This window comes from Oryctolagus cuniculus, chromosome 3 (genome assembly GCF_051225735.1).
Source record: "Oryctolagus cuniculus isolate XC-2025 breed Fujian yellow rabbit chromosome 3, ASM5122573v1, whole genome shotgun sequence".
Taxonomy (NCBI): Eukaryota; Metazoa; Chordata; class Mammalia; order Lagomorpha; family Leporidae; genus Oryctolagus; species Oryctolagus cuniculus.
Window position 1 is genome coordinate 83,592,830 of NC_142869.1, and position 21,628 is coordinate 83,614,457.

Sequence of the window (21,628 nt, forward strand, 5' to 3'; positions counted from 1 at the left end):
GCTTCTCTAATGTTTACTTTGTTAAAATTTACTTGAACAAATTAAAAGTGCCACCTTAAGTCAGATCTGTGGTCTACCTTATTCAGTGCTCTCTATGTAGTCTTTCTAGAAGATGTTTTGTAGGAGAGAATTTTTTTGTTGTTCAACTGAGTTCAATGTTTTCCTCAAAGAATGTATATTTAAGAAGAAAGAAGACTATTGATGGGACACATTTATAGTAAAAAGAAATTATAATCCTTGAATGAAAGACACTGGATATGACAAATGTTTATATTTCTTATGAATTGCTTGGCTATGCAGCTTCTCTGTCTGAAACTATTTGTGTTAGGACATAAAGAGTAAGGAAAGCCTTAAATCCTATGCAGTAGAGTTCTTGGTTTTGGTAGTTCTTTGGTTCAGACTCTTCAGCTAGAGCTCCTACTTGTCTACTTGCACCAGAGGCAAGTAGAATGAGTCCTAGGAAAAGCCTGAAGCTTTGCTGACCATAGATTCCTTCCTGTATCTCTGTGGGTTTGTTCCTGTGCTCCTACTTGTCAGACAACTGTTGGTCTCCCGACAGCTGCACTCTCTACCCCTCTCCTTTCCTTTTTTCCCTCTTATCTTGCAATAAAACTGAGAAATGAGTAATACATTATTTGCGTTTTCTGATTATACTTTCTTATAACTCAGTCACAGTCTAAGTATTAACCATACACTTAGCTTAGGTCTCTGATTGCAAAATGAACATTATCTTCCCACTCCCCATCCCAGCCTTGTTAAAATGATTTTGAAACTCATCAAGCAAGAGGAAAACAGTTTTTGTTTGGAGGTGGGGGCAGAGGGCATTGTAATCAGGTTGATTAAGTGTGGTTGTGAAGGTAAACCTGACTCTGTCCCTTCACAGCAGGTTGGCTGGCCATGATCTTTCCTCCCAGATGGCTCCGTGTCCCCCTGAGAAAGCTGCTAGAGATTGGGTTGTTTCCAGGTTAACAGCTTCTAAATATGGAGTTAGTAAGAAGCCATTTCTGACTGCAAAGACTAAGTAAGACTATCCTTCTTTCCTTCCTTTAATCTGAACTCTATTTTTGCTCTTCCTTCTTGAAATACCGTGCTACTCAGAAAATGTTGGGATTCAAAGCTACATTGAGATTACTGAGAGCTAAGTAGAGAAGTAGGTGAATACATTGTACATGCCAAGATTTCTGCAGAGGGAAGAAACATTGAGGATAGGATAGCTTATGAAGGCTTGATGAAGGGAATAGAATTCATGATGAACTTTGAAGAATGGGTAGAGTTAGAATAGGCAGAAAGTGGGTAAAGAGGGCCTTCTAATAAGGGTGATTAAGTGACTAGACTGTAAATCGCTTGAGGAGAAGTAATTTATTAGCTATATTTGTGTTCTTAGCACCTAACACATTCTGACACAGAGCATCTTCTAAAGAAGTGATTGTTCAGTTGAGTTGAATTGAAAATGAGAACAATGAAGAGAGACTGGGAGGCATGCTATGGAAGCAGAAGGAATGTACTTTGGAGGACTATTGGGTTCATAAATCCTAGTTTAATAGTCTTCTTACCATATCTAATTACTCTGAATACATCTTACATCAGTGATGATTGTTTTACTTGATGAATATGTATTGAATAATCCGTGAGTTACTGTGGTCTCTGCTAAACTCCTTCAACAGATAGCTGAGTCTAGAATATGGCTTCTTCTCAGAGTGTTTGGGATATATATACGTACTCTAACCAAATAAAAATCACTTGCAAGCATCCACTGAAGAAAACATTTTGTAAATATGCTGGCAGTTTATAATGAAGCATCAGCAAAAAAAAAAATCAATGAGGAATGAAGAGTAGAAGGAATATTTTAATATACTCAGAGAAGGTGGGCAACAGTCATTAGTGGCTAGTGGGTAGAAAGGGGCAGAGAGTATACTATTTTAACTAGCACAATGAATTATGATATTAATTATGAATAATATGATAATAATTATATCATAATTATTTAATTATGATATTAGTTGGGCTTTTAATTTCCCAGGATCCACCATTACACTGATAAGGCCATTTCATCTTGTGGTTCTAGTTAGGTCTCATGAGAATTCATATAGATTGTATACATGTAAGGGTACACTCTTCGGGGTGTGAATGTATTGATTAGTTGTACAGTTCTATGCTACAAAATAGTTGAATTATCTGGGAAGCATTTTAAACTAAGAAGCTTTCATTGGACTCAAGGCAGGGGACATCACGGTTCATCTCAGCATTTATTTTAATTTTCCCTATTTCATAGTGGCTCACTGGTTTAGCTTGGAAAGACTCCACCACCAGATACAAAGATGGCCCTCAATGAGCATGTGTGCCAGTCAGTGTAACCTCATGTTCTCATGCCACAGCAAGGCACTTGGGTCTCAGGGTAGGGGCAGGAGGCCCAAGTCAAGGCTCAGCTGAGGACTTTTGTTAGATGCTTCTGAGGAGTAGGGACATTCCTGCCACGTGGATGTGACTGTGAGGGCACATGGTTGAGGTATCTGTTGGCAGCCATGCTGGGAATGAAGGAAGATGCTTCACAAGAGAGGGCTGAGTGCAGAGAAATGGAGCTGGGGCCCTGTTGGAACTGCATGAGAAGACTACCTCACTCTAAGTTTTCAGGGCCTATTTATCAACATTATTCTCTCAATCCCCTGTGATTTGGGTTTTTGGTTATTTTCAAATAAATGTAATGCGATTGTTATCCGAAGTCCATAGTTGGCAATAGGGTCACAATCCTTCCACCCCTAGTTATTCATTTTCAAGCTTAGTTTATTTAATTAAATAATTATTTACTTATTCCTAGAGGATGCAATGGAACACGTCAAACCACAAAGCACATATCCTTTGTTCCAAAAGTTTTCATGCCTCCAGAATATATCTCATAAGTATATTTGATTATGTGTACCCCAATTTATTTATTGTAGTAGAAAGAAATAGAGCAAGAGATTTAATGTTAACAGGGGTAACTTTGTTAGAGTATTGTGCATACATAGAAAATATTAGTCTGCACATTAAGAAATGTGTTGAAACTTACATACACAGACATGGAACAATATCCAAGGGCTAGGATAAGGTATAGAGTTAAGCAATATGTGGTGCACATTGTATAAAAGAGGGAAAGGTAAACATGTACATATTTGCTTTTCTTTGAGACAGCACACAAATGCCAATATTACTTGTTGCCTCTAGGGAGAGGAGGCATAAGTTTGGGAGTGAGATAAAGAAATATTTTCATTGTAATCCCCTTTCATTGTACCATTTGCATCTTGAACCACATGAAAATATTTTATATTCTAAAACGAATTTAAGGAAAATAATTGTCAGGAGTCAAGATTAATCAACAGACAGGAAAATACCAGCAACTTATCAGGTACAAAAGATTCAATTCCCTAATGTATAAAGACACTTCTTAGACTGAATGATTAACACCCAAAAGGAAAAAGGAATGGAATAGTTAAGAGATGATTTATCATTCCTGTTTTCAACAAATATTTCTTGAGCATACACTTGCACAAATGAACACATGTATTCATGAAGTTAAAGATACACACATGGGGCACAGTGGGTTAAAGCCCTGGCCTGCACCACCACCATCCTATATGGGCACCAGTTCGACCTAGTTACTCCACTTCTGATCCAGCTGCCTGCTAATGTGCCTGGGAAAACAATGGAAGATGGTCCAAGTCCGTGGGCCCCTGCACCCATGTAGGTAACCCAGAAGAGGCTCCTGGCCTTGGATAGGCTCAGTTCTGGCTGTTGTGGCCATTTGGGAAGTAAACTGGTGGATAGAAGACCCCCCTCTCTCTCTACCTCTCTAAGTCTGTCTTTCAAATATATAATTAAAAAAACACACACACACACATACAAAACTATAAACATAATACAAAAGTAAATTGCGGCTGGTGCCGCGGCTCAACAGGCTAATCCTCTGCCTAGTGGCGCCGACACACCGGGTTCTAGTCCTGGTCGGGGCGCCAGATTCTGTCCCAGTTGCCCCTCTTCCAGGCCAGCTCTCTGCTGTGGCCCGGGAGTGCAGTGGAGGATGGCCCAAGTGCTTGGGCCCTGCACCCCATGGGAGACCAGGAGAAGCACCTGGCTCCTGCCATTGGATCAGCGTGGTGCGCCGGCTGCAGCGGCCATTGGAGGGTGAACCAATGGCAAAAGCAAGACCTTTCTCTCTGTCTCTCTCTCTCACTGTCCACTCTGCCTGTCAAAAAAAAAAAAAAAAAAAGTAAATTGCAGTAGTGTGTTAGAAGCAAACAGGTAGTATGTCAAACAGATTAGGGTGGGCAATACAGAAGGTGTCAGAGTTGTGGGAAATAGAGTGCAATTAATATTTTTATTAAAAACTTTTAAATACATGTATTAAAAATTACACATATTTATGAAGTGTCTTGTGATATTTTGATACATGTATAATTCCAGGATAAATAATGTCACCTCAAGCTTTCACCATATCTTTATGGGGACAACGTTCAAATCCTATCTTCCAGTGTTTTAACATTCTCTACAGTCACCCTTCTGTGCAATTTTGAGTACAAGTAGGGGATAAGTTTGGTTGAAAGTGACACTGAGTCAGGTCATAAAGGATTGAGATAGCTAAGCAGATATTTGGGGTCGAAATATTCACTGAGGTGTGAGTATTGCCTGGTAAGGCAAGAATGGCAGGAGCAGGGTACAGATCAGGAGATAAGGTCAAAGAGGAAAGGGCAAGAGTGGGAGTTTTAAAGCCTTGCAGCCATTTTAGGGTCTTTGGCTTTTACTCCAAGCAATATAGGAAGCTCAGGGAGGGGGCTGAGCAGGACCAAGCTGGCCATTTTGGCAGTTGCCGTGCTTCAGATAGACTGGAGATACAGAGAAAAGAGAACTCGCTTGTTGTTGATGGGAATGCAAGTTAGTACAGCCACTACAGAAAAAAGTATGGAGGCTCCTAAAAAAGTTAAGGAAAGAGGGGATATTGTTGTGGCGTAGTGGATAAAGCTGCTACCTGTGATACCGGCTTTTTTTTTAAAAAAACTTTTATTTAATGAATATAAATTTAAAGTGCAGCTTATGGATTACAATGGCTTCCCCCCATAACGTCCCTCCCACCCGCAACCCTCCCCTTTCCCACTCCCTCTCCCCTTCCATTCACATCAAGATTCATTTTCGTTTCTCTTTATATACAGAAGATCAGTTTAGCATACATTAAGTAAAGATTTCATCAGTTTACTCCCACACAGAAACATAAAGTGAAAAATACTGTTTGAGTACTAGTTATAGCATTAAATCTCAATGTACAGCACACTAAGGACAAAGATCCTACATGAGGAGTAAGTGCACAGTGACTCCTCTTGTTGACTTAACAAATTGACACTCTTGTTTATGGCATCAGTAATCACCCTAGGCTCTTGTCATGAGCTACCAAGGCTATGGAAGCCCCCTGAGTTCACTGACTCTGATCATTTTTAGGCAAGGCCATGGTCAAAGTGGAAGTTCTCTCCTCCCTTCAGAGAAAGGTACCTCCTTCTTTGATGACCCGTTCTTTCCACTGGGATCTCACTCGCGGAGATCTTTTATTTAGTTTTTTTTTTCCCCCAGAGTGTCTTGGCTTTCCATGCCTGAAATACTCTCATGGGCTTTTCAGCCAGATCCGCGTGACTTAAGGGCTGATTCTGAGGCCAGAGTGCTGTTAGGACATCTGCCATTCTATGGGTCTGCTGTGTATCTCACTTCCCATGTTGGATCATTCTCTCCCTTTTAGATTCTATCAGCTAGTATTTGCAGACACTAGTCTTGTTTATGTGATCCCTTTGGCTCTTAGTCCTATGATCATGATCAATTGTGAATAGAAATTGATCACTGGAACTAGTGAGATGGCATTGGTACATGCCACCTTGATGGGATTGAATTGGAATCCCCTGGTATGTTTCTAACTCTACCGTTTGAGGTAAGTCAGCTTGAGCATGTCCCGAATTGCACATCTCTTCTTTCTCTTATTCCCACTCTTATATTTAACAGTGATCACTTTTCAGTTAAGTTTCAGCACTTAAGAAGAATTGTGTATTGATTATAGTATTTAACCAAAAGTATTAAGTAGAACAAACAAAAAAATACTAAGAGGGATAACATATCAAGTTGCTCATCAACAGTCAGGGTGAGGGCTGATCAAGTCACCGTTTCTCATAGTGTTCATTTCACTTTAACAGGTTTCCTTTTTGGTGCTCATTTAGTTGTCACCTATCAAGGAGAACAAGTGGTATTTTTCCCTTTGGGATTGGCTTATTTCACTCAGCATAATGTTTTCCAAATAACTGGAAGAAAGGATTTGGTATATTTCACTACAAAAACAAATGCTTGAGGTGGCAGATGTGTAATTAATCCAGACTTGGTCATAATGTATACTTAATCGAAACATCACACTGTACCCAATAACTTTGTACATTTATTATGTGTCAAAAGATAAAATGAGACTTCAAAATTTTAATAAAATAATCCATGTAAGAGACCAGGGTGGACTACATCAGGGAGTAGGAGAGTTCTAAGATATAGTTGGCTCTGAGATGTATCTCAAAAGGCACAGCCAACAGCATCTCCTGGTAGATTTTGAGATATGTGCAGAAAAAACAGAAACAAGCCTAGTTGAAAAGAGTTGCTTTTTTGGTTTGAGCAACTACAAAGGTGAAGTTTTCATCAGCTCATGTAGGGAAGACTATAAGCAAAGCAGGCTTTGTGGGGAAAATCAGCCATTCAGGTTTGAAACTGTTGAGTTTGAGATGCAATGAGGTATCCATGTAGAGATTTGTGCCAGGAGTCAGCTGTATGAGTTTTGAGTTTAGGAAAGAGATTTGGGCTGGAGTTACCTACAAGTATTGTTGAGGTATCAACATGTGATTGGATGTAGTGAGTACTAAAGTAGAAAGTAAAGAGAGAAAGAAAAAAAAAATCAAAGATGGCTACTTTGGACCCGTGTGTAGTACAGTGTGAGAAGAGTGAGAACCAACAAAGGACACGGAGAAAAAGGTGTGTGAAATAGGAAGGGAGTGGTCAGCAGTATCAGCTGGGGGAGAGGTGATCCACTGTTGGTAAGTCAAACAAGATAGACCAACAATTTACTGGTGACTCTAGATAGGGGTGGTAAATGGCCATTCTCATTTAAGAAGTGGAGGCAAATGCCTGGTTGGAGTGAATGGGAAGATGGGAATTGTAGACAACTCTTATGAAAAGTTTTTTGGCAAAGGAGAGCATGTTGTTTGCTTTAGTATTTTTTTCTAATGTTGAAAATGGGAGAAGTAGTGTGGGGAGCAAACTGGACTAGACTGAGTTACTGGAATTAAGACTTATTCTATGCATCTGCTCTCCCACAATATGGCCCTGGGAGAGAAGTAAACAGCTTCCGCACAGCTGCCTCCAGTTCAACCAATAAACTGTAGGACTTGCTACTGATTGGAGGAGAGCAGCGTACTCGGCGTGTGGGCAGCCGAGTTGGGATTGGCGGAGGAGGACTATAAAGGAGGAGAGAGACGGCATGCACCAGGAACATCTAAGGGGAACATCTATCTGAAGGAACACCTGTGCAGCCCCCGAGAGAGCCGGCCGGCGGTGTGCCGCTCCCCTGCGGAAGTGGGGAATGTGGCCAGGGGGAACTGCCCTTCCACGGAGGTGGAAGGGACGGTAGCCAACCCGGGAAGAACCAGCAGCAAACCCGGGGAGGGCCGAGCAGATGAAAGAACAGCGCAGGGTCCTGTGTCGTTCCTCCACGAAGAGGGGGAGTGACAAGTAGCAAGGTTTTTGATGTAATTGAGAATCATGTAGTGAAGGATAAACTTTGATGGCACAGAAGACAGAGGGGAATTGTTGAGCAATGTCCTTGGGATTCAAGGAGAACTGGGACTTAGGACAAAAGTGGAGAAAAAAAGTACAGATGGTTCATCTACCACAGCAACAGGTGGGGATACAAGAATGTATGGTGCAGGTGAATTGATGATCACAGTTGCACTCTGGAACACTGAGTGGCAATTCCAAATAAAAATAATTACAAAACTTAAGAAACTTCCCTACCCATCAAAGTGATAAAAATTAAAATATTCATAATTTTTCCTGTGAAGCAATAAAAAAAACCCATTTGTCCAGAGTTAAATGGTATGGGAAAAATTGATTTTTTAATATATGATGCTGTTGGGTATCCATGTGGATACAAAATTTTTGGAAGGCAATCTGAAATTGTATCATCAAAAATCTTTGTGAATAATCTTTGTCTTTATAGAAATTACCTTTAAAAATAATTATAGAAGGGAAATAAATATTTGGCTTCACAGGTACTCAATATTAATTTTTTCTTCCTTAATTATAGCAAAATCTTTGAAATTACCTAAACAGCTATTGTGAGATCAGCTTCATCAAGATATATTATCCACACAATGGAATACTATACCAAAATTATTATCTTAAATAATTTTTAAAAACATGGGTAGTTGCAACATGTTGCTATGTAATTAGAAAGAAGGCCACAAAAGAGTTTGTATAAATGGGTTCTTTTTTTCATTCTGAAAGAATGAATCACAGAAAAAAGGTTATTCACTCAAATAAACAATAATATTTATCCCTAAGTGGTAAAATTAGAAATAATTTTAGCATATTATATTTTATAAAGCAAAAATACAGATATTCAAAAATCTAAGACAAGTTTGGATATTTGGTGCAGTGGTTTAGACATCTCTTGGGGTGCCTGCATCCTAATATCCAAATCCTGGGTTTCAGTACTGGCTTCACTCCTGGTCTCAGCTTCCTGCTAATGCAAATCCTGGGAAGAGCAGGTGATGGCTCAGTGGTTGGGTCCTTGGGAGTTCTTGGATCCTGGCTATGATCCAACACAACGCTGGCTGTTGTGGACATTTGGCGAGTGAACCAGTGAGTGAGAGATTGCTCTCTGACTCTTACTGTTTTCTCTATCTCTCTGCCTTTCACACAAAAAAGGTAAAACTATTTTTTTTAATAGCAAAATGTCTAAAATAAAGAGGGAAAAGATGATTCATATTTGGTTAATACCTATCACATAATAGGTAGACATGAATGTAATTCTCATTTTACCCCATTTTTAAAGTTTTAATTTGGAAACAAGGAAACTGCAACTCGAAGGAAGCTGAGCCAATTCCCCAGTCTCTGTGCTTGTAAAATAGCTGAGCAAGACTAGACTTCTCTGCCCATCTGAATAGGAAGTGTGAGGAGAACCTCACGCCATGCAGTATCAAACATTTACATGTGCCAAGATGTTGATAAATCATGTTGATTACCAGGTCAGTGTTGTTTCATAGAAACATGATATGAGCCACATATGTAATTTTAGATGTTCAAATAATTAAAGATAAAAAGGTGAAATTTATTTTTGAGACATCTTTTAACTCAATAATTCCTAAATATAATTTCAACATATAATGAATATTTAAAGATTATTAATAAGATGTTTTACATTCTCTTTTTTTCATATGAAATTTTGAAATTTGGTCTGCATTTTACACTTAACACATTTCAGTTTGGACCAGTCACATTTCAAGCCCCATGTGCATCACTTCTGGAACTTTTGGCTAAGATCAAGTGTAGTATCAAGCCCATGTAGCTAGTGGCTAACATCTTGGATATACCCTTTTACTAAAACACATTTTTAAAGCAACAGGACTACAATTGAACCTTGACCTTTACTTTGCAAAGTTATTTAGATTCTATTTGGTCTACATGTAACATGAAGACAAGTTTAATTGCTCGTTTTAGACTCGGATGAGATTGTGGCTTTTTAGTTTTCTAACATTTGGATGAATTAATCATATAGATGAGATAAAATTGTCTGGTGCTCCATTTAGCTATGCAGATCTGAAGTCAATATGTGGAAGCAGCTACAGTGATAGTAATTTCTACTTTATTGTTTGATGGGCATATTAAATTTTATGTTGGTTTATAATTAATATTCTGTTGTTTTATGATATCTTAATCTAAATTTTATTTAAAATCCACAGTGATTTAACAATTTGGCTCCTCTGTAGATACAATGCCTGTAGTTTCATATTTTTTCAACTGTTATTTCAAGGTACTCTATTTGTTAGCAAATTTCAAGCTGACTATTGAGTACCCTAAAGACTTTTTTCTTTTACAGATTTTTCTCTTAATACAGAAACAATTGTATATACTAGAGAAAATTTGGTTTTAAAATAGAGGCAAGAAATTAGAGGAAACTTAATTAAAATTCCCTATACCCAGAGAGTTTCTCTGATAACATTTTATGTACTTCAGATATTTATGTTGTTTATAAAAATGAAAAAATATTGGACACATACCTATTTTTTCATGTTTTAAATCATATAATATTATTCCTTCTTTCAATTAAATTTTTCTTCATGTTTTAGTCATGTATTAGTAAATGTATATCATTGCGATGTATCATTGTACTACATAAATTCAACCCATTTCCCATGTTTGGGCAATTATTCATTCAATGTTTTGATATTTGTTTAGAAAACCTTGGCATGAACAACTTTGTCACCGCATTTTGAGTAATTCTATGATTATTCCTTAAGATGAATTCCTAGAAACTGAATTGCTGGGTGGAAGGGCGTAAAACATTTCTAAGGCCTTTGAGAGTGTTGCTAAATTGCTTTTTCAAAAACTGAAAATTTATATTTTGTATAAGTAGACTTCATGTCATTTGGTTCGTTTTTTGGACATGGTTATCAGGACACTCTAAATTGCTGTCCTTTGCAAGTATCACTAGTTTCTTGTTCACATGTTTTTTTCTATATAGCATAGCTCTTTCACTGTCCTCATGTGAAAGTATTTTATGCGGCTGGCGCTGGGGCTCAATAGGCTAATCTCTGCCTTGCGGCGCCGGCACACGGGGTTCTAGTCACGGTTGGGGCGCCATATTCTGTCCTGGTTGCCTCTCTTCCAGGCCAGCTCTCTGCTGTGGCCAGGGAGTGCAGTGGAGGATGGCCCAGGTGCTTGGGCCCTGCACCCCATGGGAGACCAGGAGAAGTACCTGGCTGCTATCATCGGATCAGCGCGGTGCGCCGGCCGCGGCGGCCACTGCAGGGTGAACCAACGGCAAAAGGAAGACCTTTCTCTCTGTCTCTCTCTCTCACTGTTCACTCTGCCTGTAAAAAAAAAAAAAAGTATTTTATGCATAAATTTTATCAAAAAGCCCTGACTTTTTCCGTTTCAAAGTAAGCCATGTGCTCTAGAGGTAATAAAGATGAAATAGAATCATCATCTGAAAGCAACACCCAAGAAACAAAAAGTGGCCCCATATAGTGTTCTTTAAACCTAATTTGAAATAAACAAATGCTCACGGTATGTGACCGTTGCATGATACATACAAGACAGAATAAAGAGAAAGAAAGGAACAAAATAGATAACTGACATTTGCTTACTTGATGAGCTTACAAAGTAAAACACTGGAGCCTTTTTTTCCCAGGAGGCATTTCTCTCTGAGACTGTAGTCTCAAAATGGTTGTGAAGTTTCAATCACTGGGCATGTCCAGTCTCAGGTTCTACATTTCCAGTCTGGGCTGTTTGTATGCCAAAGGTGATCACTAAAGAGAAAGCCTCATAAACATCAGCACAATTATTTTGCTTCCAGGGTACATTTGGTCACATTGGTTAGCTAACTCACTCAGCTGACATCCTGGGTCACTGCAATTCCCATTTTCTCTTGACATATTTCAACATAATTGTCCAACCTGATGTTAGAATTTATAATTTGGGGAGTGTAAATAGCTGTGAACAATTATTTAATTTTTGTCATGTGTCTTTAGTAGCATTCCCTTAAACACATCAAGAATAATCACAGTAATTATTTTCAACTACTGTTTTTTGAACCAGAAACCACAATTGGTGCTAATTCAATCTATGTTGGGTTTGTTGTGGAAATAAAATACATTTTAAATTATCTTGGTTACGGTGGAATTAATTTTATCAAGGGGGAAAATGGGTCCAGTTTCTGTAGGGTTCCCCAAATTTGCCTTAGAATTTTCCTTTGCTTAATTCTTTGCATGTTACATACTTGTGAAAAGTCAGTCGTGATTATGGCTATGAACGCCTAGTTCAAGCGTCTTTATTGTTAGTATTACTGCTTCACAGTACGATTTTTCCTGCAAGAGACCACGCAGTGTGATGGTGCAGAAGCTTCATTTTCAATACTCAAGAGACTGAAAAAATCTGAGTATTTACAGGATGGGGGGTTGAAAGTAATTTTCAAGAGGTTTCTGTTCTTCACTGGGTATGAAATCAAATTAATCTTGAGTAAATCAATTGGAGAAAATGGAAACATAGCAGCTTGACAGATTTGTGTCCAAGACAATTGACATTGGTTATTTTTTGACTTGGAGATACAAATAGACTTTGTTATTAAGATAATATGTGTAGTTATATGCAAAGACAAGATTAAAATTCCTATGGACAAGATCATGCAATTTTGACGTGAGAAAAATTATAACATCTATTTTATATACAAAATCAATTGCTCATAAACAGTTTTCCCTACTCATTGTACCTTGAAATCCAACTTCAGTTAAAATATAATTCTTTGAGGAAACCATATCATTAGAACTGACACTATGAAGAACTAGTAGTGTTAGAAATTATAATTACTACATTCACAGGTTCATGTTTATTTTCCATACTAGTGCCTATAAAAGAACATAAAGTTGAACATTGTTAATGTCTAAAAAATAAACTGAGAAGAAAAAGCCAACATTCTTCTAATCCATTCTTATAATTTCATAATGATGACTGGTAGTTGGTTTGAGGTGATGTTATAGCATTTTTATGTGGCAATTAAAATTTCAGAAGCTCTGGTGATGGTTAATTAAATTTTTCCTCATAGCATCCTGCTGAAGTTGGCCAATTTTATTATTCTTGCTTTTGGAAGTAAAAAATTAAGTCATAATGTCTACATAAAGTAACCGTATGCAACTTTACTTTTTTTGGGGGTGGGGGCAAGAACATTTTAAAGTGTGGTAAAGAGGAAAATACTAACATGGGGGCAGAATTTGGCTCAATATAAAGATTTTTTTAAAAGTTAGATTAAATAATGTATTTGTATATGATCTTGTCTTTACTGAGTCTATTCATTTGAGCTTAGGTGTGCTTTGTCTTATCTTCAAAACGGGTTTGCACATTTGTCTGCCCCTGGTTGGTTGAGGAGTGTCTATTACTTTAGGTACTGGTCTCTTCATCTCCACAGCCTTTGTAATCCTTTCCTTCCAAATCTATATTAGGATGTGAGGACATCTAAAAAGCCAATGCTCTTTCTTCAGCTATCTAGGGGTTAGGATATCTTTAGCTTTAATTCTCAACCCATCTTAAAGTCACTTAGGTAGTAGAGCAGTCTCCTATTTAAGAAGTCCAGCGTTAGAGAAGTCCAAGTCCAATGTGACTGGGATTTCTGCCTTTCTTGCCTCACATTCCTGCAGGTTAGATGGCCTCCTGCCAGATGACTGAAGCAGTTTCACATGACAACACACAGGGCCTAGAAAGGGCCCTTTCTGTCTTTGTGACTCTCAGGAGCTAGGAAACCTTTGCTTAGAAGATTTCCTCCCACATTTCATTGGCTAGAATTGGGTCCTTTTGCTGTGCTCCTTCCAGACACTGGCTAAAGAAATTGAAAACTTGTGAATGGATGTCTGTGAATGGCTCGAGGTCCATCAAATTCACTCCCAGGTTTGTGGATGGGCACACTCTCCCTGAAGTGGGGAAGAAGGTAGGGAGAGGCGGGTACATCCTGCATAAAATCAGCACGCTGGTGGGGCTGAAGCTGGGGAAGGGGCATTGTCTCCTACAATTTCCTTTTTGTGATGCTTCCTAGGCTGCATACAAGGGCTGAGCCATTACATTTTAAACAAGCTGTTTTATCTTGATTTGATTATATTATTTCAAAACTTCCACTAGAAATTGTAGTTTCTCCTTAAATAATGGTAGGAGAGAGCTGTTTAAGGGGATGCCCTTCATTCCCACTGCCTTTAAAAATATACTAAATAAAATATTAAGCTTTCTATACATTAAACTAAAAAAATCTGAATGCAAGAGTCTGCTCAGTATTTGTAAAGAGCAGGTTTCAAATAAATCATTCAGCATCCTCTTCTGATCAGATTCCTTTCCCTAATCCATTCTATAAGAAATTCTGGGGGGCCAGTGTTGTGACATAGTAGGAAAAGCTGCCACCTGTGACACCAGCATCCTCTGTGGCTGCTCCACTTCTGATCCAGCTCCCTGATAACGGTCTGAGAAAAGCAGCAGAGGATGGCCCTGGTGCTCGGGCCTCCCCACCCACTTTGGAGACCCTGATGAAGCTCCTGGCTTTGGTCTGGTCCAGCTCTGGCCATTACAGCCATCTGGGAAGTGGATCAGTGAATGTATATTTTCACTCTCCCAACCCCTCTCCCTCCCCGTCTTCCCTGTGTGTGTGTGTGTGTGTGTGTGAGTGAAACTTTCAAATAAATGATCTTAAAAGGAAACTCAGCCATTCCTTTTAGAACCCTGACAAATTTTCACTTTGCTTTTACTTCTCAGAAGAATGTAATTTTAGCTGATGCAAGTTCTTGCTTTACTCTTTGGGTCACTTTTTTGTTATTATTATTCAATTCAATAGGTTTTGACCATGCTGTTGAAAATCTAGTTTATTTTGGTTGTCAGCTTCCAGATGAGTAGCCAGACTGAGTGGAACCCAGGAATCTGGAGATTAGAACTATCAAGTGGGAATGGATCTTCTAGAAATAGAAGTTACAAAGGAGCAGATTCTGTTGTTCAGAAATGAGTCTGGGACCAGAGAGTTGCCTGGAAACCAGACTGAAGATCAAAGATTTATATTTAGGGATGGGCATTTGGTACAACAGCTTACGTCGACACTTGGGATGCCTGTATCCCATATCAGTGTGCCTGGTTGGGTCCTGGCTACTTTGCTTCTAATGCAGCTACCTGCTAATGTGCATCATAGAAAGCGGCAGATAATGGCTCAAGTAGTTGGGTTGGGTCCCTGTCACCCAGATAGGAGACTTGAATGGAGCTCCTGGATCCTGGCTTCAACTTGGCCCAGCCTGGATGTTGCAGGCATTCGTAGACTAAGCCAGTAGATGTAAGATCTCTTTCTTCCCACACCATCCCCAGCTTTTCAAATAAAAATGAAAATAAGTTTTAAAAAAAGTTCTTTTGAGGATTCATATTTAGACAATGGGATGGGGGTAGATCTAGTCTAGTAGGGAAGAAGACAATTTCAGGAGCCACATTGCTCAGACTGGGTGTTTGGATGCATCTGATTTGGAAAAAGCACATTGACAAGTGAGGTAGAGTTGTGTTTTCCAGAGGGTCAGATCTGGTGCAGTCAGACAAGGGGATTGTGACAGAGCTATTGTTTATCCATGTTAATACATTGATGGTCCCTTCAACCTTGCATCTTAGTGGAGGAGCATGGCGTGTCTCCTGACACTGGTATACACATTAAGAGGGTTTATCCTTTAGGTGAGACTCACATGGACAAGTACCACAACTCTGGCAGCGCTCAGATCTGATAGCTCCATTAGCTAGCTTCAGAAGGCACCAAGGACCATTTGCCTAGAAAGCGCCTTCCACCCTGAGGAAACATCAAACAGCTCTCAGCTTGTGTGTAAACGGAATGTTTAGTTTCTTTTTTTTTTTTTTTTTTTTTTTTTTGGACAGGCAGAGTGGACAGAGTGGACAGTGAGAGAGAGAGACAGAGAGAAAGGTCTTCCTTTGCAATTGGTTCACCCTCCAATGGCTGCCGCGGCCGGCGCGCTGCGGCCGGTGCACTGCACTGATCCGATGGCAGGAGCCAGGTGCTTCTCCTGGTCTCCCATGGGGTGCAGGGCCCAAGCACTTGGGCCATCCTCCACTGCACTCCCGGGCCACAGCAGAGAGCTGGCCTGGAAGAGGGGCAACCGGGACAGGATACGGCGCCCCGAGCGGGACTAGAATCCGGTGTGCCGGCGCCGCTAGGTGGAGGATTAGCCTAGTGAGCCGCGGCGCTGGCCAGAATGTTTAGTTTCATAGACTTGTTTATCCTTATGGATTCTGTTTGCCACACTTACTCCAACCCTATTTCGTGGAACCAGTACCAGAGGGAAGTGGTTTAAATACGACTGTCAGGGGAACCAGGAGCTAAATTGTCAGTGAATTTAAGGTTTTTGGAATGACTCAAACAGGTAGAATAACAGATGTAGTCAGCCTGGGTCCTTGTGATCCACATTCTTTACTTAGTCACTTCCTGGGAAATCATAATGAATTGACTTCTGTGGACTTCAGTATTTTTTTTTTTGTTACCCCGTAACTTTTCCACATACATAAGAATAAATTAATTTTAAAGAGAATTGGCTAACGAAGTCTCTAAAAGGTTGGGGCATGGGCTGGCCCTGGGGCATAGTAGGTTAAGCATGTGCCTGAGTGTGGCTGCACACTCTGATATGAGATGCTGATGTCCCAAATGAATTTTTCTTTTAACTTTTATTTAATGAATATAAATTTCCAAAGTACAGCTTATGGATTAAAATGGCTATCCCCCCCCATAACTTCCCTCCCACCCGCAACCCTCCCCTTTCCCTATCCCTCTACCATTCCATTCACACCAAGATTCATTTTCAATTCTCTTTATATACAGAAGATCAATTTAGTATATATTAAGTAAAGATTTCAACAGTTTACACCCACACAGAAACACAAAGTGAAAAATACTGTTTGAGTACAAGTTATAGCATTAAATCACAATGTACAACATATTAAGGACAGAGATCCTACATGAGGAGTAAGTGCACAGTGACTCCTATTGTTGACTTAACAAATTGACACTCTTGTTAATGGCGTCAGTAATCACCCTAGGCTCTTGTCATGAGTTGCCAAGGCTATGGAAGCCTTTTGAGTTCACCGACTCTTATCATATTTAGACAAGGTCATAGTCAACGTGGAAGTTCTCTCCTCCCTTCAGAGAAAGGTACCTCCCCCTTTGATAGCCTGTTCTTTCCACTGGGATCTCATCCCAGAGATCTTTCATTTAGGTCCTCTTTTTCTTTTCCTTTTCGTTTTTTTTTTTGCCAGAGTGTCTTGGCTTTCCATGCCTGAAATACTCTCATGGGCTCTTCAGCAAGATCTGAATGCCTTAAGGACTGATTCTGAGGCTAGAGTGCTGTTAGGACATCTGCCATTCTATGGGTCTGCTGTGTATCCCGCTTCCCATGTTGGATTGTTCTCTACCTTTTTTATTCTATCAGTTAGTATTAGCAGACACTAGTCTTGTTTGTGTGATCCCTTTGACTCTTAGACCTATCAGTGGGATCAATTGTGAACTGAAATTGATCACTTGGACTAGTGAGATGGCATTGGTACATGCCACCTTGATGGGATTGAATTGGAATCCCCTGGCATGTTTCTAACTCTACCATTTGGGGCAAGTCAGCTTGAGCATGTCCCGAATTGTACATCTGCTCCCTCTCCTATTCCCACTTTTATATTAAACAGAGATCACTTTTCAGTTAAGTTTCAACACTTAAGAATAATTGTGTATTAATTACAGAGTTCAACCAATAGTATTAACTAGAACAAAAAAACACTAAGAGGGATAACATATTAAGTTGTTCATCAACAGTCAGGGCAAGGGCTGATCAAGTCACTGTTTCTCATAGTGTTCTTTTCACTTTAACAGGTTTCCTTTTTGGTGCTCTGTTAGTTGTCACCGATCAGGGAGAACATATGATATTTGTCCCTTTGGGACTGGCTTAATTCACTCAGCATGATGTTTTCCGGATTCCTCCATTTTGTTGCAAATGACAGGATTTCATTGTTTCTGACTGCTGTATATTTTTCTACAGAGTACATGTCCCATCATTTCTTTATCCAGTCTACTGTTGATGGGCATTTGGGTTGGTTCCAGGTCTTAGCTATTGTGAATTGAGCTGCAATAAACATTTAGGTGTAGACCATTTTTTTGTTTGCCAATTTAATTTCCCTTGGGTAAATTCCAAGGAGTGGGATGGCTGGGTTGTATGGTAGGGTTACATTCAGGTTTCTGAGGAATCTCCAGACTGACTTCCATAGTGGCTTTATCAATTTACATTCCCACCAACAGTGGGTTAGAGTCCCTTTTTCCCCACATCCTCTCCAGCATCTATTGTTGGTAGATTTCTGAATGTGAGCCATTCTAACTGGGGTGAGGTGAAACCTCAATGTGGTTTTGATTTGCATTTCCCTGATTGCTAGTGATCTTGAACATTTTTTCATGTGCCTGTTGGCCATTTGGATTTCCTCTTTTGAAAAATGTCTATTGAGGTCCTAGCCAATCTCTTAAGTGGGTTGTTTGTTTTGTTGTTGTGGAGTTTCTTGATCTCTTTGTAGATTCTGGTTATTAACCCTTTATTTGTTGCATAGTTTGCAAATATTTTTTTGCATTCTGTCGGTTGCCTCTTCACTTTCCTGACTGTTTCTTTTGCAGTACAAAAACTTCTCAATTTGATGCAATCCCAAATGTTAATTTTGGCTTTGATTGCCTGTGCTTCTGGGGTGTTTTCCAAGAAGTCTTTGCTGGTACTTATGTCTTACAGGGTTTCTCCAGTGTTGACTTCTGTGGACTTCAGTATTTGGTGTAGGGATGGCAAGTGGGATTGAGTGGTGAAACCTCATCTTTCTTCAGGCTGAAATTTCCTGAAGTGTTAAGCATGCTCGATAAACCTGCAAGCTGTACGCCTTGTGGTGTGCTATCATAAAAAACAAAAGTTACCAAGAACTTAGAGAAGTTGAATGGACAAAAAGAATAGAAATTGCAGAAAATTGCTAACTTGTTTTTAACCTACAGTTATTTTCTTAATTGTAAAAATTTTAGTATAATTAAGTTTTGCGCAAGATTTTCTTTGTGAATTTCTAAAAAATGACTGTATAATTTCAAAGAAGTTAAGGGTTCAGAATATTATTCACCCTTTGTAATTTAGCTAATTCTGTCATTATCATCATCAGCACAGCAGTTAAGCAAGAACTTTGAAAGGTAAAAGCTAACTTTAGTCTCAGCCATTTTATATGGATTTTTTTTTTCTGTACAAAGAAATAATGAGGGTTAGATTAGGAAAGATAAATGTCTAGGTTTAGACTTAAAAATGCAGAAAGTATTGGATTTTATTTTATTTTAGAGGTTTAAGGCCATGTTTCCAGAAAATGGCTACTTTGTTGTGGTGAAAAGGCTATTAGGTTTAAAAATGTCTCTTGGGTTTTTATTGTCCAAAGGCTCCGTGTGTAAGGGGATGTATGCTGTGATGCCAGTTTTCTCCCTTCCTCACAAGCAGCATTCTGACAGAAATCTATGGCTGGGCCATTATTATTGCCCATGTGAATATTTGCCTCAAGATTTAAGCCTGCAGCTCTGGAAACTGCTATAAATTCTCTAAAAATGATAGCACTGTGGGTATTTATGTTATTTTCTTTGAGCATATTTTTCACTTTTATTCTATGTGTACTAGAAAAATGACTTCCAATTTGTGTAATTGTGGAAACTAGAAAAAGCTGTTGGGACATGAAGCTTCCGAAATCAACAAGAAGGTCAGAATGGATATGGTGACTGTTCATGGTGTCCTTGGTTTGAAATATTTTCTTTTAAAGTTTTATAATTGTTTCACAGGTTTAAGTGGATTTAATGTGATCACTAAAATGGCACCTAATTAATACATTCATGCAATGTATAAAAATGCACTGAGTGCCACAAATTCTCCTGCTGCTGTATTTATTTATAGCAGTGTACGTTGCTTAATGAATGCTTTCATTTGAAAAACACTTCTGTAAATGTTTGCTGTTCGCACTTTCTCTTTGAGGACTGTCACAATTTTGCACCACCATTCAATGGGAGAGCTCATCAGAGCAATTAGTTTAGAAGTACTCCATTCACCAAAAGGTTTAAATTACTTTTGAGAATTATGGGTCAGATTGCTTGTAGATTTTCCTAGGTTGGGTTCTGTAGATACAAAGCTGAAACAAGAATTCCTAAAACAAGGGATTTTTAGGGAGATGGGTTGTGAAGGCAGCACAGTAGGGAAGGAAAATGACCAGGCAGTGAAAACTGGACAAAGTTACCCTAATCTTGCTATGAAGTTTCACTGCGAGAGCACAGACTTGACCCCTTGTGGAAGCAAGTGAACTGGCCTTCCATAACCCTTGTTAGTTATTGGTGGTTCTCTGGGGAAGGGAGGGGCATTTATGAGTTATCAGACAAGACTCAGCATCTCTCTGATGGGAACTCCAGCTATTAAAGGCAATCTGGACAAGGGACCCACAGCATCAATTACATAAATGAGTGACAACTTGAAAGAACAGTGAACCTGTTGGACATAGATTCTGCCACTCCCTCATCCCCAGCACATATCCATCTACATTTGTAATTAAAGATGGAAATTCAAACTATGTTCAGGTCCCTCTGATTACAACAACAGTTTAAAAACATCAGTGAGGACACAGACTTCAGTTCCTTTCTTTTTGTTGTTGTGTAGTAATTTATGTGACTAACTCAGCTTTCAAAATGCATTAATGCTACCATGAACAAAAATGGGTTACATGAGAAATGACCCAAGATACTGTACATGAAAACCTGACGGTTTCTTAAATGCAAAATATCCTCAGGTAAGCTCTTCTCCTGGCTTAAATCTCGTATTTGAGATGCCTTATTTGCAGAAAGCTGTCACTTTCTATGCATGTGTAAGTGATTCAGATAGGATCAAAGTACTTAGTGTGTTCGGTGAGTGAGTTCAACTTAAATTCTTTCTTGCAATAATTATCTCATACCAGAGCACTGCTTCTTCCTGGTAGAACATCTCCAACCCTCTTTTTCTTCCCGTTGTAGTGTGGATTTTCCTTGAAAAGTAACTTTTTGCCTTAATTGCTACTTATCAGAATTAAGAAGTATTTTACAGAAACTAGGTAACCTTGTATGAGGACAGTGGGATTCCCATGAGTGTAACTGATTTGAAGGGCATTTTATTCTGTTTTAAGTTGTCAAATATTTTTCAGGGGCATGGATGGCATATAAAAATTCTTTGAATAGCACAATTAACTTTAAAGTATAAGACCATTGGTAGAGTAGAAATAAACAATGGCAAGTTTCCAATGGATCAAGGAAATTATTTTCTGCTAATGATATTCCTCTGATTGCATCTGTATTTGATTATTCAAATTTATTAAGCAGGAATAATGATATGCAAATAAACTCAGAATTTAAAAAGATTAATTCAGTTTAGAGTTCAAGCTGATAGCCCAATCTTTTCATTCTGCATACGACTTTCTAATGCATTTTTAAACAGATTTATTTATATGAAAAGTAGAGAGAGAGGGAGAACATGAGGGAGAGAGAGAGGGAGAGAGAGATATTTTCTATTTGCTGGTTCATTCCCCAAATGGCCTTCACAGCTGGGGATGGCCCAGGATGAAGCCAGGGGCCAAGAACTCTGTTTGAGTTTCCCAAGTGGGAAACAGGAACTGAAATATGTGAGTTTCACATGCTTCTTTTCCAGGCATATTAGCAGGACTCGGGCATCCCAAGCAGTGGCTTAACCCACTGTACCATAATGCCTGCCCCTGCTAATGTTTCATGCAGGACACAAACCAGACTTGTGTCTGC

General features: G+C 39.1%; 1 protein-coding gene across 4 annotated transcripts in view; it reads left to right on the forward strand.

Moving 5' to 3' along the window:
- CCDC148 (coiled-coil domain containing 148) overlaps positions 1–21,628 on the forward strand; it is a 314,500-nt gene that overhangs the window by 99,412 nt on the left and 193,460 nt on the right. The window lies entirely within an intron of this gene.